Below are 14,041 nucleotides of genomic sequence, written 5' to 3'. Positions count from 1 at the left end.
TAAAGTATTATACTAGTTCTGGAGGTTTTTTTACTGCCCTTGTGTGCCGGCAATTCACTGCTTATATGCGGTTGATGTCAAAACGTTAACTTTATCGGGAATGGGAACTGTTTTGGTGTAATGGAACCAGCGATATGCTGGCCCACAGCGGTAAACGTTTTATGGTTCGAGACCATTTTGACCATATCGGCCAATTATTACGGATTCTATTTGATTCATGGCATCATTTTATAATGCCTCCTGAGACCGATCGGTTACTAGTGTATAGCTAATCACGCCTTTCCGTAAACATAAAATCACTTTAAGTGAAATGCTATAAGTATTATTAGTTGGAGATCGATCCCCGTCGGTGGCCTCATTGGGCTATTTCTCGTTCCAGCCAGTGCTCTACAACTGGTGTAACAAAGGCGTGGTATGTACTATCCTGTCTGTGGGATGGTGCATATAAAAGAACCCTTGCTGCTAATCGAAAAGAAAGAAAGAAATGTTTTATTTAACGACGCACTCAACACATTTTATTTACGGTTATATGGCGTCAGACATATGGTTAAGCACCACACAGATTTTGAGAGGAAACCCGCTGTCGCCACTACATGGGCTACTCTTCCGATTAGCAGCAAGGGATCTTTTATTTGCGCTTCCCACAGGCAGGATAGCACAAACCATGGCCTTTGTTGAACCAGTTATGGATCACTGGTCGGTGCAAGTGGTTTACACCTACCCATTGAGCCTTGCGTAGCACTCACTCAGGGTTTGGAGTTGGTGTCTGGATTAAAAATCCCATGCCTCGACTGGGATCCGAACCCAGTACCTACCAGCCTGTAGACCGATGGCCTACCACGACGCCACCGAGGCCGGTCTAATCGAAAAGAGTAGCCCATGAAGTGGCATCAGTAGGTTTCCTCTTTATATATATTTGTGTGGTCCTTACGCCATATAACCGTAAATAAAATGTGTTGAGTGCGTCGTTAAATTTCCGTCCTTCCTTACTAGTTGGAGGGAGGCAGGAGCGGGCGTAGCTCAGTGGTAAAGCGTTCGCCTGATGCGCGGTTGGTCTGAGATCGATCTCTGTCGGTGGATCCACTGGGATATTTCTTGTTTCAACCAGTGCACCACGACTAGTGTATCAAAGGTCGTAGTATGTGCTATCATGTCCGTGGGATGGTGTATATAAAAGGTCCATTGCTACAGATGGAAAATGTAGCGGGTTTCCTCTCTAAGACTATATGTCAAAATCACCAAATGTTTGACATCCAATAGCCGATGATTAATAAATCAAAGTTCCTCTAGTGGGGTAGTTAAACAAAACACACTTTAATTTTATTAGTTGGAGGAGGAATGGTTACTCCCCACCCCCCACCCTCCACCAGTTAAGTTGCAGTCAGGTCCTATAAAAGAAATCGTTTCATTTGTTATTTGTACAACGCGCATACGTTGGTAAAAAATACTGTAAAGTTAAAGTTTATTTTTGGTTAACGACACCACTAGAGCACATTGATTTATTCATCATTGGCAATTGTATGTCGGATATTTTGTAATTCGGACATAATAGTCTTAGAAAGGATATCGGCTACATTTTCCCATTAGTAGCGCCATCCCACAGACAGGATAGCACATACTACGGCCTTTGATATACCAGTCGTGGTGCACGTGCTGGAACGAGAAATAGTTCACCGACGGGAATCGATCCAAGACCGACCGCGCATCAGAACGTTTTGCCACTGGGCTAGCTACGTCTCGCCCCAAATATATTCTAATGGCGGGATCTAGCTCTGTCGGTAGAACGCCGAGCCAACGTGTATGGTCGTAGAATCTAATCTCATCGGACCGGCCTCGGTGGCGTCGTGGCAGGCCATCGGTCTACAGGCTGGTAGGTACTGGGTTCGGATCCCAGTCGAGGCATGGGATTTTTAATCCAGATACTGACTCCAAACCCTGAGTGAGTGCTCCGCAAGGCTCAATGGGTAGGTGTAAACCACTTGCACCGACCAGTGATCCATAACTGGTTTAACAAAGGCCATGGTTTGTGCTATCCTGCCTGTGGGAAGCGCAAATAAAAGATCCCTTGCTGCCAATCGGAAGAGTAGCCCATGTAGTGGCGACAGCGGGTTTCCTCTCAAAATATGTGTGGTCCTTAACCATATGTCTGACGCCATATAACCGTAAATAAAATGTGTTGAGTGCGTCGTTAAATAAAACACTTCTTTCTTTCTTTCTAATCTCATCGGTGGACCCATTCTCTAATTGTTTTAGTTTTTTTACCGTCCCAGCTAATGCTCCACAACTTGTATATCGAAGGTCGTTGTATTTGCTGTCCTGTCTGTTTAACGACACCACTAGAGCACACTGATTATTAATCATAGGCTATTGGATGTTTTACATATAGTCTTAGAGAGGAAACCCGCTACCTTTTTTACCATTAGTAGCAAGGGATATTTTATATGCACCATCCCACAGACATGATAGCACATACCACGGCCTTTAATTTGTCGTGGTGCACTGGTTAGAGCGAGAAATAGCCTATCTGTGAAAGTGCGTGTAAAAGATTCCTTACTACTAACGAAAACATGTAGCGGGTTTCTTGATTATTAATAAATCAGTGTGACATAGAAGTATTAAACAAAACAAACTTTAATTTTTCATTTTCTTTCTTGGAACAGAATGACGAAAAAACCCGCCGAAAAACCTTAAGCCAGCTTTGTGCGAATTGACACAACGCTATCATTTTACGGTAGACCAGCCGAGTAACGCCAAACGCCCATTCATAAATAACAATGCGCTACGTAAAATATAATCCCGCCCGTCAAAATAAACAAACAAAAAACCCTATAGCTAGCTTGAGACCCAAGTGCTCTAGTACTGCATATTTAGTCTTGTTTTATTTAGTGTTTTTTTCGCGTGTACGGGTTAGTAAACAAGTCAAGTGCGGATGCATAGGAGTGTACTATAAGGGCGGACCCAGGAAATAATTTAGGGAGGGGATCACGGGCGAAAGATTCAAAAGAAGAGAAACTTTTTCTTTTTTTTAAGGGGGTGGGGGGGGTGGGAGGGGTGGGGGGGGGGGGTTGTAGGTTCCCCTATACTCTTCCCTTGGATCCGTTCTTTGGCTAGGGGTTTGAGCCTTTCCCCGAACTTCAAAGTGCTTCAAAAATCCAGTGTTTAACTTTTGAATATAGTTATTTTCACTTTTTTGTAGAGTTAAAAGAGTTTAACAACACCACCAGAGCACATTGTCTAATTAATCATCATCGGCTATTGGATGTCAAACATTAAAGGTTGGTGACTTTTGACACTTATTTTTGTAGGAAACCCGCTACATTTTTTTTCCATTAGCAGCAAGGGTTCTTTTATATGTACTTCCCCACAGACAGTATGACAAATACCACAGCCTTTGATATACCAGTCGTGGGGCACTGAATGAGACGCGGAAAATATCACATGAGATTATGGGTGCAATGAGGTGATCCTGGTTTCATTATCATGGAGGTCAATGCTTGCCCATACCATGTTAGGGTCGTCAATGACTATCGTCAACCGAAAACCACAGTGCGAAAGGAGTGGTCAGTTCAGTCACCGGACCTCGATCCAATTGAACATGTGCATGTAGCCATTTCGATATACTTTATTAACCGTAACATACAGTTCATAGGCATTACAAACACTAAAATATAATACATATATATACTCAACAACGAAAGTTTAGCTAATGTTAAAAAAAATGGCATAACATTTATAAATTAACATATTTTTATTAATTAGTATTCACATCTGAAATGTTTACCATTTACAAACAACATACACTCATCAACCTTTGCCTTAACACAACAGGAGGACCTGCTTTTCTTTTAACTTTATTCAACCATGGTAAATTTAGACGTCATAACAGATATTTGCTAAACTTTCGTTGTTGAGTATATTATCATGAAAAGGGGAAAACAATTTACATTGTAATGGAAAGTGATAAATATATTCAATATAAAATGTAGCAATAATTATCAATATAATAAAGAGTGTATATAATAAAAAGAATGTATATACTCCACTTACATATTATCATGTCTCTGCGTTGTGCCCCTATTAAATATTTACACAGTGTTAGTAGCTGCTTTACATTACCAATGGACAATAGCTGTATTAATTCAAAAGAGGATGGTCTGGTGTAATAGTATGCTTTTATGTACCTGCATCTGATAGTATTGTAGAAAGGACAGACCAAAGTAAAATGATACTCATCTTCAACGGCATTCATATTACAAAGTTTACATACTCTATCCTTTCTCTCAGTATTGTTATATTTTCCAGTTTCTATGGCAAAACTATGCCCAGATAGTCTGTACTTACATACTATTTTTGGTTGCACATGGTTGTTAACACATGTATGTGTGTTAACAATTTCAAGACATACGACTGGCTGCGCCTAGGTGATGACCAGGTCACCAATACCATACATCCAATAATAAAAAAACCCAGCACGGTGGAAATCGATTACACTGTGACGTATAGTTAACCTGACAATCATGTGTGTGTGACGTGTAAATTAGTTTCAAGTGCAACGGCTGCAAATAACTTTTAGTGGAAAAAGATGTTAAAATTGGTTTAAACCCTGGTTTTTGAGGATATGTAAGAAATAGAATAGTACATTCGTGTCCGTTAGATACCTTTTAAAACAACTCGTTGTGAGATAAATGGTATCTAACGGCCACTCATGTATTATTCTCTATATAGTACACTTCGTGGATGTACGGAATATGGCGCACAATGATTGGGTAAACTCGTCTGCCATCCTCACACCGCCAGGTCAAGCCACAGACTATGCAGGACCTAAGAATAGCAATTTGATGAGAAATGGAACGATCTTCCACAGATACATGTTTTAAGACTGACCAGGGACGTAAGACGACAATGCCAAGCTACTGTTGTGGCAACTGGTTCTCACACACGATATTGACATCGTGTATCGGGCAGGATTTATCTCAGTCAGTTGAGTGCTCGCTTGAGGTGCTTGCGTCGCAGGATCAAACCACCTCGGTGGATACATTCAGCAGATTGGGGTTTTTTCTCGTTCCAACCAGTGCACCACAACTGAACAAAGGCTGTGCTATGTGTTTTCCTGTGGGAAGTGCATATGTCATCTGATGACTACGAGTCAGAATTACCCAATGTTTGATATCCAATAGCCGATGACTAATTAATCAATGTGCTCTAGTGGTGTCGTTAAACAAAACAAACAAACAAGCAGACAGTTGGGAGACGTTCCATTTTGTTTATCCTTGTCTGTAATGACCTTCACTTTATAATCGCTGAAAATGCCATGCATTAACTGTTGGACATTGGTATTATTTGGTGACTAATTTCATTCACATAAATGCTAGAGAATATTTGAAATCCAGGATCCTTAGAAATCTTTGAGTAGTATATAATGCATGCTGGTTTACTTTGGAGTTCTGTAGGTGCCTGGTTTAAAAGTGTACCACCTCCATCGAGGGGTGAGACGTTGCCCAGTGGTAGAGCGCTCGCTTGGTGCGCAGTAAGTTTGGGATCGATCCATTGCGATATTTCTCGTTCCAGCCAGTACACCATGACTGGTATATCAAATTCCGTGGTATGTGCTATCCTGTCTGTGGGATGGTGCATATAAAACATCTCTTGCTACTAATGGAAAACAAATGTAGCGGGTTTTCTCTCTAAGACTATATATGTCAAAATTACAAAAATGTGTGACATCCAATAGCCGATGATTAATAAATCAATGTGCTCCAGTGGTGTCGTTAAACAAAACAAACTGTAACCTCCCCCGAAAACCCCTGCAGCCGGCCCTACAAGTGACTGTTGATTTCAATGGCGATGCGGCGCCCTTTTTTCCGTCATTTATTTTACAATACAGAGTGATAGCGAAGGGAGCAACATAGCTCTCAGTGAGTTTTATAAAGTGATTAAAAGAGTCCCGGGTGAGATAAGTTTGATTAATGACCAGGATTAGAACGCGGATAACATTTTCACAATGCTGTCTTTTAAAGCTGCTATCTTCCGGATATATCCGATGTCTAACCATTTAGAATATATAACTGAGTTCGGGTTCCCATTTTTGTAGGATGGGGTGGGGGTGGTTGGTAGGGATGGTGGTGGGTGGGTGGACAGGCTGGTGCAAGGGCATAACTATAAATTATTGAATACTTGCTAAAGTTCAATATAAAAAATATCGATGAACTATGAACACTGTCCCTAGGGGCGGGACGTAGCCCAGTGGTACAGAGCAAGCTTGAGGCGCGGTCGGTTTAGGATCGACCCCTGTCGGTTGTCCTATTGGGCTATTTCTCGTTCCAGCCAGTGCTCCACAACTGGTGTAACAAATGCCGTCATCTGTTTGGTCCGTAACCAAATGTTTGACGCCATATAACCGTAAATACAACGTGTTGAATGCGTCGTTAAATAAACCATTTCCTCCCGTCAATCAGGTGTTTGGAAGTGGATATAATGCTGACACTGAAACCAGGAAACTAATTAATAGTTTTGCTCAAATGCACAACAGTTGTTAACACGAAGAACAAGAGTTAATTACATACAAACATTTTTAATATAGTGCCAGCTATTTTACCGTCTCCCGAACATTCACAAAAGTGATATTATTACAAAAGCAATATTCTGAATACACACCGAATGACCTAATATTCCGACCAACTGTAGGGGTCCTAATAGTGTAACACAACACTTCAGTGACGTCCTCTATCTCATATTAAAACCCATTTGTGCTAATGTATCAAGTTACATTCGAGATGATATTGATGGGTTTTTTTGTTTTTTTTGGGGGGGGGGGGGGGGAGTTACATAACTTACACAAGATCGTTGACAAACACGCTATATTAGTTAATTTTCATGTTGTCAGTTTATATTCGAATACTCTACATCATTAAAATTTTAGGTATAGATGCTTTAACAATAGAAGGAATACAACTGAAAGTAGATTTAGTGAGCATTTCATTTATGAAGCTATTAGTATTGAATTAGAAGTGTATTTTATTTTAATGAGATATATTATGTTTCGTACATTAGCAGAAAAATGATGTCTTGTTCTTTTATGTGGGCGGTGCATAGCCCAGAGGTAAAGCGCTCGCTTGATGCGCGATCTGTCTAGGATCGACCCCCGTTGGTGGGCCATTGCGCTATTTCTCGTTCTAACCAGTGCACCACGACTGGTATATCAAAGGTCGTGGTATGTGCTATCCTGTCTATTGGATGGTGCATATAAAATATGCCTTGCTGCATTAGAAACAAATGTAGCGGGTTTCCTCTGATGTCGTTAAACAAAACAAGCTTCTTGTCGTTTTATATTTCAGTTGTTATTGTTGTGTGACCGACCTCGGTGGCGTCGTGGTAGGCCATCGGTCTACAGGCTGGTAGGTACTGGGTTCGGATCCCAGTCGAGGCATGGGATTTTTAATCCAGATACCGACTCCAAACCCTGAGTGAGTGCTCCGCAAGGCTCGATGGGTAGGTGTAAACCACTTGCACCAACCAGTGATCCATAACTGGTTCAACAAAGGCCATGGTTTGTGCTATCCTGCCTGTGGGAAGCGCAAATAAAAGATCCCTTGCTGCTAATCGGAAGAGTAGCCCATGTAGTGGCGACAGCGGGTTTCCTCTCCTTAACCATATGTCCGACGCCATATAACCGTAAATAAAATGTGTTGAGTGTGTCGTTAAATAAAACATTTCTTTCTTTTATTGTTGTGTTTTTAGTCATTTTTATTGTTTGAATTTGCGATTTACTGATAAAAAAACGTCAACTTTCAAATTTCACTTCTGACCCCAGTCGTCTTTAAGATCTTTGGTGGTCATAATACCTACTGTAATACTGAACTACCGGTTGTGATGCTTGCCCAATTAATTCACTATTATCATATAACCATTCCCCACAGCTAATATACCTTACAATGGCATATCAATGAATAAGTACCGTACTACCTTATAGACCATGCATGACGACGAATAACTTACAAACCGATTGCTATGAAACACAACACCAAAACACAACATATTGCATGCATAGCATGAAAACGTAAATTGAATGTGCAAATCATACTGACTGGGGCTATAAAAGATGGTCTCTGAAAAACCACTTTCATTTATGAAGTAGTCTTTGAGGGAACGTTAAACAAGTGATGGCAAGGTTGACAGCTGAGGAACGTGAACGTGCCTTAGGCATGCTTCAAGTTGGCATTTCGAGTAGTCATCGCACAGCAGTTTGGATGTCACCATCAATAATCACTAGACTCCACAGGAGATACCAGCAGATATGAACCACCAGGGATCATCCACTTCCATACCAACCACGTGTTATGACACCACGACAAGATCGCCATATTGTTCGCTTCCATATTCGTGATCAAACGCTGCCAGCTGCCAGGACTGCACCAACTGTTCAAGGTCGACGAGGGGTTATCAGCGCAGACACTGTGCGTCGCCGTCTTCGCTCTGCTGGGCTGCGTGCTCAACGACAATATGTTGGACCTATCCTGACTGATCGACATCGAAATGAGCGCCAACGTTTGGCAGGAAGGCATCGTCATTGGAGATTACAACGTTGGCATGGTGTGCTATTCTCTGACGAATCCTGTTTCCATTTAAGGAATACTGATGATCGGTTGCGGGTGTGGCGTAGGCATGAAGAACGTTACCACAATGACTGCCTTGTCCAGATGGATCGATGGGGTGGATGGAGTATCATGGTGTGGGGCAGGGTCAGCTATCTTCACCGAACTGCACTCCATGTTTGCCGTGACAGAATGAATGCCATTTACTACCGGGATAACGTCTTGCAAAATCACGTCATTCCCTTATTTCGTCAACATCGGGATATGCACACATTTCAGTAAGACAATGCCCGAGCGCACAAAACACGTGTTACAACACAGTATCTAGCGAACAATAATGTCCCTTTGCTTGAATGACCAGCACTGTCCCCTGATGTATCGCCAATAGAGAATCTTTGGGATTACCGTGGTCAACGCATCTCACGTTGTCCACAAATGAATAACCTTAGAGAACTGGAAAACGCACTACAGCAGGAGTGGAATGCTATCCCCCAGAACACTATTCGCAGACTTATCGGGTCGAGAAGACGTCGCATGGCTTGTGTTGCGCTATTGACTTTTCATTTTGACCCCACGTGTCTTTCATACGTAGATGAATTAAAACTAATCAAAGATTGTGCATCCTTTTTTGTTTGTTGTCATTGTCAATCTAAACATTTATTTCTCATGTATTCTTTTCGAAATCCAAACATTTCTTGGTGGTGTGTTTTCAATGCTGTTATATTATTGTTTAATAAAGGCCGGCTTCATGTCCAGTAGGTTAATTCCATTATAGGTGTTTGGTTGGGGTTTATTTCTTTAAATGGGTATATAAATAGAATGGGGCATATATGTATGAAAAAAGTAGACCAACAAATACAAGTTACAGCTATGAATACTTAAATATCACCAACTTATGTCACATAATTTCTTGGATATTTAGAACAGTTACTATATCGCAATATGGAATGTAAATATGGAAACGATTTGGGGATTTTTTTAAACGCGAAACATTTTAAACCATTTTTAGATGACTGCTTCATCATTAAATGTTGGACATCCACAGTCCGAATGCGTTACGTCACTGCCCGGTTCATGCCAGAGGTGTTTTCATTAGTCGAATGAAAGGTCGCCTGGTGACCTGGTAATAATGGCTTTTGTTAGATCTTTGACGGACACATCCAAGAGGACTTGTCAGTATGATCTTAATTATATTAGATTGTACGGACGTTTTAAAAATCGGTTTCTATAGGGACACCTTTTACCAGAAATGACTGCACATGCATAGTTCCATACGCAGGACTCCCTATGAAACGCCCCTGCGCGTGCTGTAACCTCACCGTGGTGCAGGGGTGTAACATTCTCTTTGAGAATGGCCAATACAGCACAATTGAAATTTTGAGTAAAAGTCAGTATCTGTCTGTGATATTTGTATTTTTGCAGTTCTCTACACTGTTTTTTTATTTAAATCTTGAATTTTTATATTGATGTTGATCATCACTTTATTTGTTTGCATTAGCATAGTTTGACACCCAATAGCCGATGTATTTTTCATGCTGGGGTGTGGTTAAACATTCATTCATTCATTCATTCCCTAAGAAACGAGTCCTTAAAGATTAACTGTTGTAATAAAAATGCGTTTCAAGTTTGTTCTCCAAATCGCTGTTATTTGTTTTTGAATTATGGACCGTCGCCATAATTCAACTTTTGTATTTATTTATTATTTTTATTTTTTATTTTTTTTACAAAATATCATTAACAAGGTTATATCGTGATTTGGACTTGGAGGGTGAGGGGTTCGAATATGAACCTAGCGGACCGCTGTCTACATTTTCCCTCTACACCTACATGAATAGCCCAATACTGCACTGTAATAAAAACTAGTTTAACCTCAGCGGAAGGGGTTCCTTCGACTCTCCCCCCACCCCAAACCTACACCCCGAATAAGTGGGATATAGTGGTTGTCTAGATAGTTTAATAAAGTACTTTTAGGGACAAATCAAATGTGTATATACTTTGTTGAGTCATTAAATAGGGCAGTGGTCTGTGACAGTATGCCTTTAAGTATTAATACATCAATAGTGTCACGCTGATTTCGGATGAGAAGAACAAAGAACGCAAGAAATTCTATTTACTTTTTACGGGCTTTTGCGAATCAGTGAAAACGATCATTACGTGTTGTAAGACTTTTTCATGCCCCCTCCCCCAAGAATACCGAAGAATATTTTTGTTTATTATTATTATTATTATTATTAAATTATTATTATTTATTATTATTATTATTATTATTATTATTATTATTATTATTAAATTATTATTATTATTATTATTATTAAATTATTATTATTATTATTATTATTATTATTATTAAATTATTATTATTATTATTATTATTATTAATATTATTACTCCCAGAAAACATCACACCAGAAAAGTTTGTTTCCTTTAATGGCACCTTTAGAGAACATTGATTTATTAATCATCGGCAAGTGGATGTCAAACATTAGAGAAGAAACCCGTTACGTTTTTCCATTAGTAGCAAGGGATCTTTTATATGCATCATTCCACAGACAGGATAGGATATACCACAGCCTTTGATATACCAGTGGAACGAGAAATAGCCTAATAGGTCCACCCACGGATATCGATCCTAAATCTACCGCGCCTCAAACGAGTGCCTTATCACTGGGCTACATCCCGCTCCCACAGCGCTCCTATGACAGTTTAACCTAAAAACGTTTGTTTTGTTTAACGATACCACTGGAGCACATCGATTAATCATCGGCTAATGGATGTCAAACAATTGCTAATTCTGACTCTGACTCTAATTCTGACTCATAGTCATCAAAGGAAACCCGCTACATTTTTTTTAAAGCAGCAAGGGATTTTTATATGCGCTTGTATATGCACTTATATGGGGGAAAACCCCCATACCACGGCCTTTGTCCAGTTGTGGTGCACTAGTTGGAACGAGAAAAAACCCCACCGAGGTGATTCGATCCTGCGACGCAAGCACCTCAAGCGAACACTCAACCGACTGAGCTGAATTTCCGCCATGTTATAATAGTTAGCGCCATGTAATAATGGTTAGTATCTATATTACTGACGTGAATAACATGTACGTAATAGTTTGACTTCCTAGTCGGGGCACTGTAATGTATTTACCGCTTCATATTCCACATTGTTAATGCTTATATAACCTTAAATACTTTGTTTATATACTAAGTAATAACAGTATATCTTATTAAATGGTCATTTACATGTTTTCGTAGGCGTATACACCAATCACTGTTCATGTATATTCAAATATATTCCCGAAATATCCATGTATCTCCCACATAAAGAATATAACAATTGTAATATTATTATCACATTTACAACACGGTAAATGTGGCCACTGATAAGAATATGATTTGTAATGAATATATTGAAACGCGATGTCATCTACCTCATGTCGTAGACCGTTTGCGTCGGAAGGAAACCGTGCTTTTGTTACGCCTACGAAAACATGTAAATGGCCATTTACTAAGATGGTGGTGTACTAATTAAAGGGACAGTCCCTACTTTTTAAACACTAAAGGTATATTTTTCACCTAGACGCTAGTTTCAACGCGTAAAAATGGACACTAAGTTTGGTTAATTTACAAACCTTCAACAAATTTGGATACAACAGTATGAAACAAGAGTCTGTGACGGTGAAATACCCTTAAAAAGTGACCAAAACCGTTACGTCTCAGACGCACGTGCATTTTTTAAAATATGAAAAATGCATTTTGTGGTATTACAAACACCAGGATAACCAGAAACACTTCGGTTGTACGGAAATGGATAATCTAAACAATAAAATATAAGTAATATTTGATTTCAGTGATCACAAACGGCTCTAATGGTGAAAAATATGCGTTTGTGTTTAAAAACTATGGTCTGTCCCTTTAAGCTATGAACTTACGGCTGGTAGATACTATGTTCGCATTCCGGCACCGGCTCCTACGCAGAGCGAGTTTAACTATATGAAGTAAGGTGTCTATGCTGGCTTGTCTCTCTACTAACCACTATCCCACTGTTCTGGAAAGACAGCCCAGATAGCCGAGGTGTCTGCCTGGGAGAGCGTGCTTGAACGTTAATTGGATTATAAGCTACCCTATGCACTTAAATTGATCTTAAGGCTAAGATCACTTCGTGGAACAGGGCCCAGGACAGGAAAAGGTTTGGGGTGGGTGGGAGAAGGGGTCGTCCACACTGGCATGTGCAAAGGAGCACAAGCAGCCAGACCAGCATCAGTAGCGAGCGAGGGTTGGTTCTGGTGTTATTTAATTTACAAAAGTCCCGTAGGATTAAAGCCATATAGAAAATGTTACGTAATTTCTTCAAGGTAATTTTGACGCATAATTTAGGATGGTTCATCAAAATTGAAAATGGAGTTAATTGGTTGAATTCACTTAGTTGATCGAACCTTTTGGGAGTGGGTAGAGTGAGCCGGTATTCTTGTGAAAAGTGCATGTGGTTACTAGTTATAGGGAGTAGTCTCTCTTAACAACTACTATTTAAGGTCTCACTACACAGATGTCATCTGCCATTGAAACCCATGTTAAATTGCCCAACTTCAAATGAAGATTGCCACTAGAACATTTCCATCTCAGTGTTTTGCTATATGACCGCATCTGGCTGTAGTACCGGTCCGAGCAGGTGGTTCATTAACCGATTCACTCTGGCTGTCTCTTGTGTGATACACCCATGTCCCAAAAGGTCAATGCACAACATTATAAAATAACATGGGCAAAATACAGTCAGAAGGCTTACCATTAAACATACATATTGTTTTAATTCTTCACCATTTCCTAGAAGTGAATATGTGAACCATAACATGTGTCACAATTAGGAACTATAGTGGATGAATGAACTCTCACCCGGAAGCCAACTGTGTAGTGAGACCTAAGCATTATTTTAGTTAGCCGCCCTCAAGCCAGAGCACTGACTGTTAAGCAAGGGACAGTGTACCACCTGTACAGATGTTATCACTTAGTACTAGATATTACAAGTAACATCAAACCAATGAGTTATTTAAATACTATAGAGGTCAGCCTACATGCAACCATCAAACAAAGATTTCAAAAGGCGTATCAGAATTTTGTAGTATTTTTTTTTTACTGAAGAACTATTTCCTAAATCGGCCAATATTAAGCTGTTACGACAAGTAACAACACGACACATGCTGGCGTTGTGCCAAAAGGATGCTAATATTATATTTTAATTATTTATACAAATTATATTAAAGTTAATTCATTCCCATAAGTAATCGATACAAAAGGAATAAAAAGTGTAATAGTTTTAATCAGTAAATAAGTATTAAAACTGATTGATAATCTACAAGACCATTGCATGTGATATGCTGAAATGGGTATTTCTGCAATCTGATTAGCTCTACTGGGTCTAGCCAATAGATCTAACAGCATTGCGTGGTCTCCCATGTC

Source organism: Gigantopelta aegis, chromosome 9, assembly GCF_016097555.1.
Source record: "Gigantopelta aegis isolate Gae_Host chromosome 9, Gae_host_genome, whole genome shotgun sequence".
NCBI classification, from domain to species: Eukaryota; Metazoa; Mollusca; class Gastropoda; order Neomphalida; family Peltospiridae; genus Gigantopelta; species Gigantopelta aegis.
Note: the sequence above shows the minus strand (reverse complement) of the source record.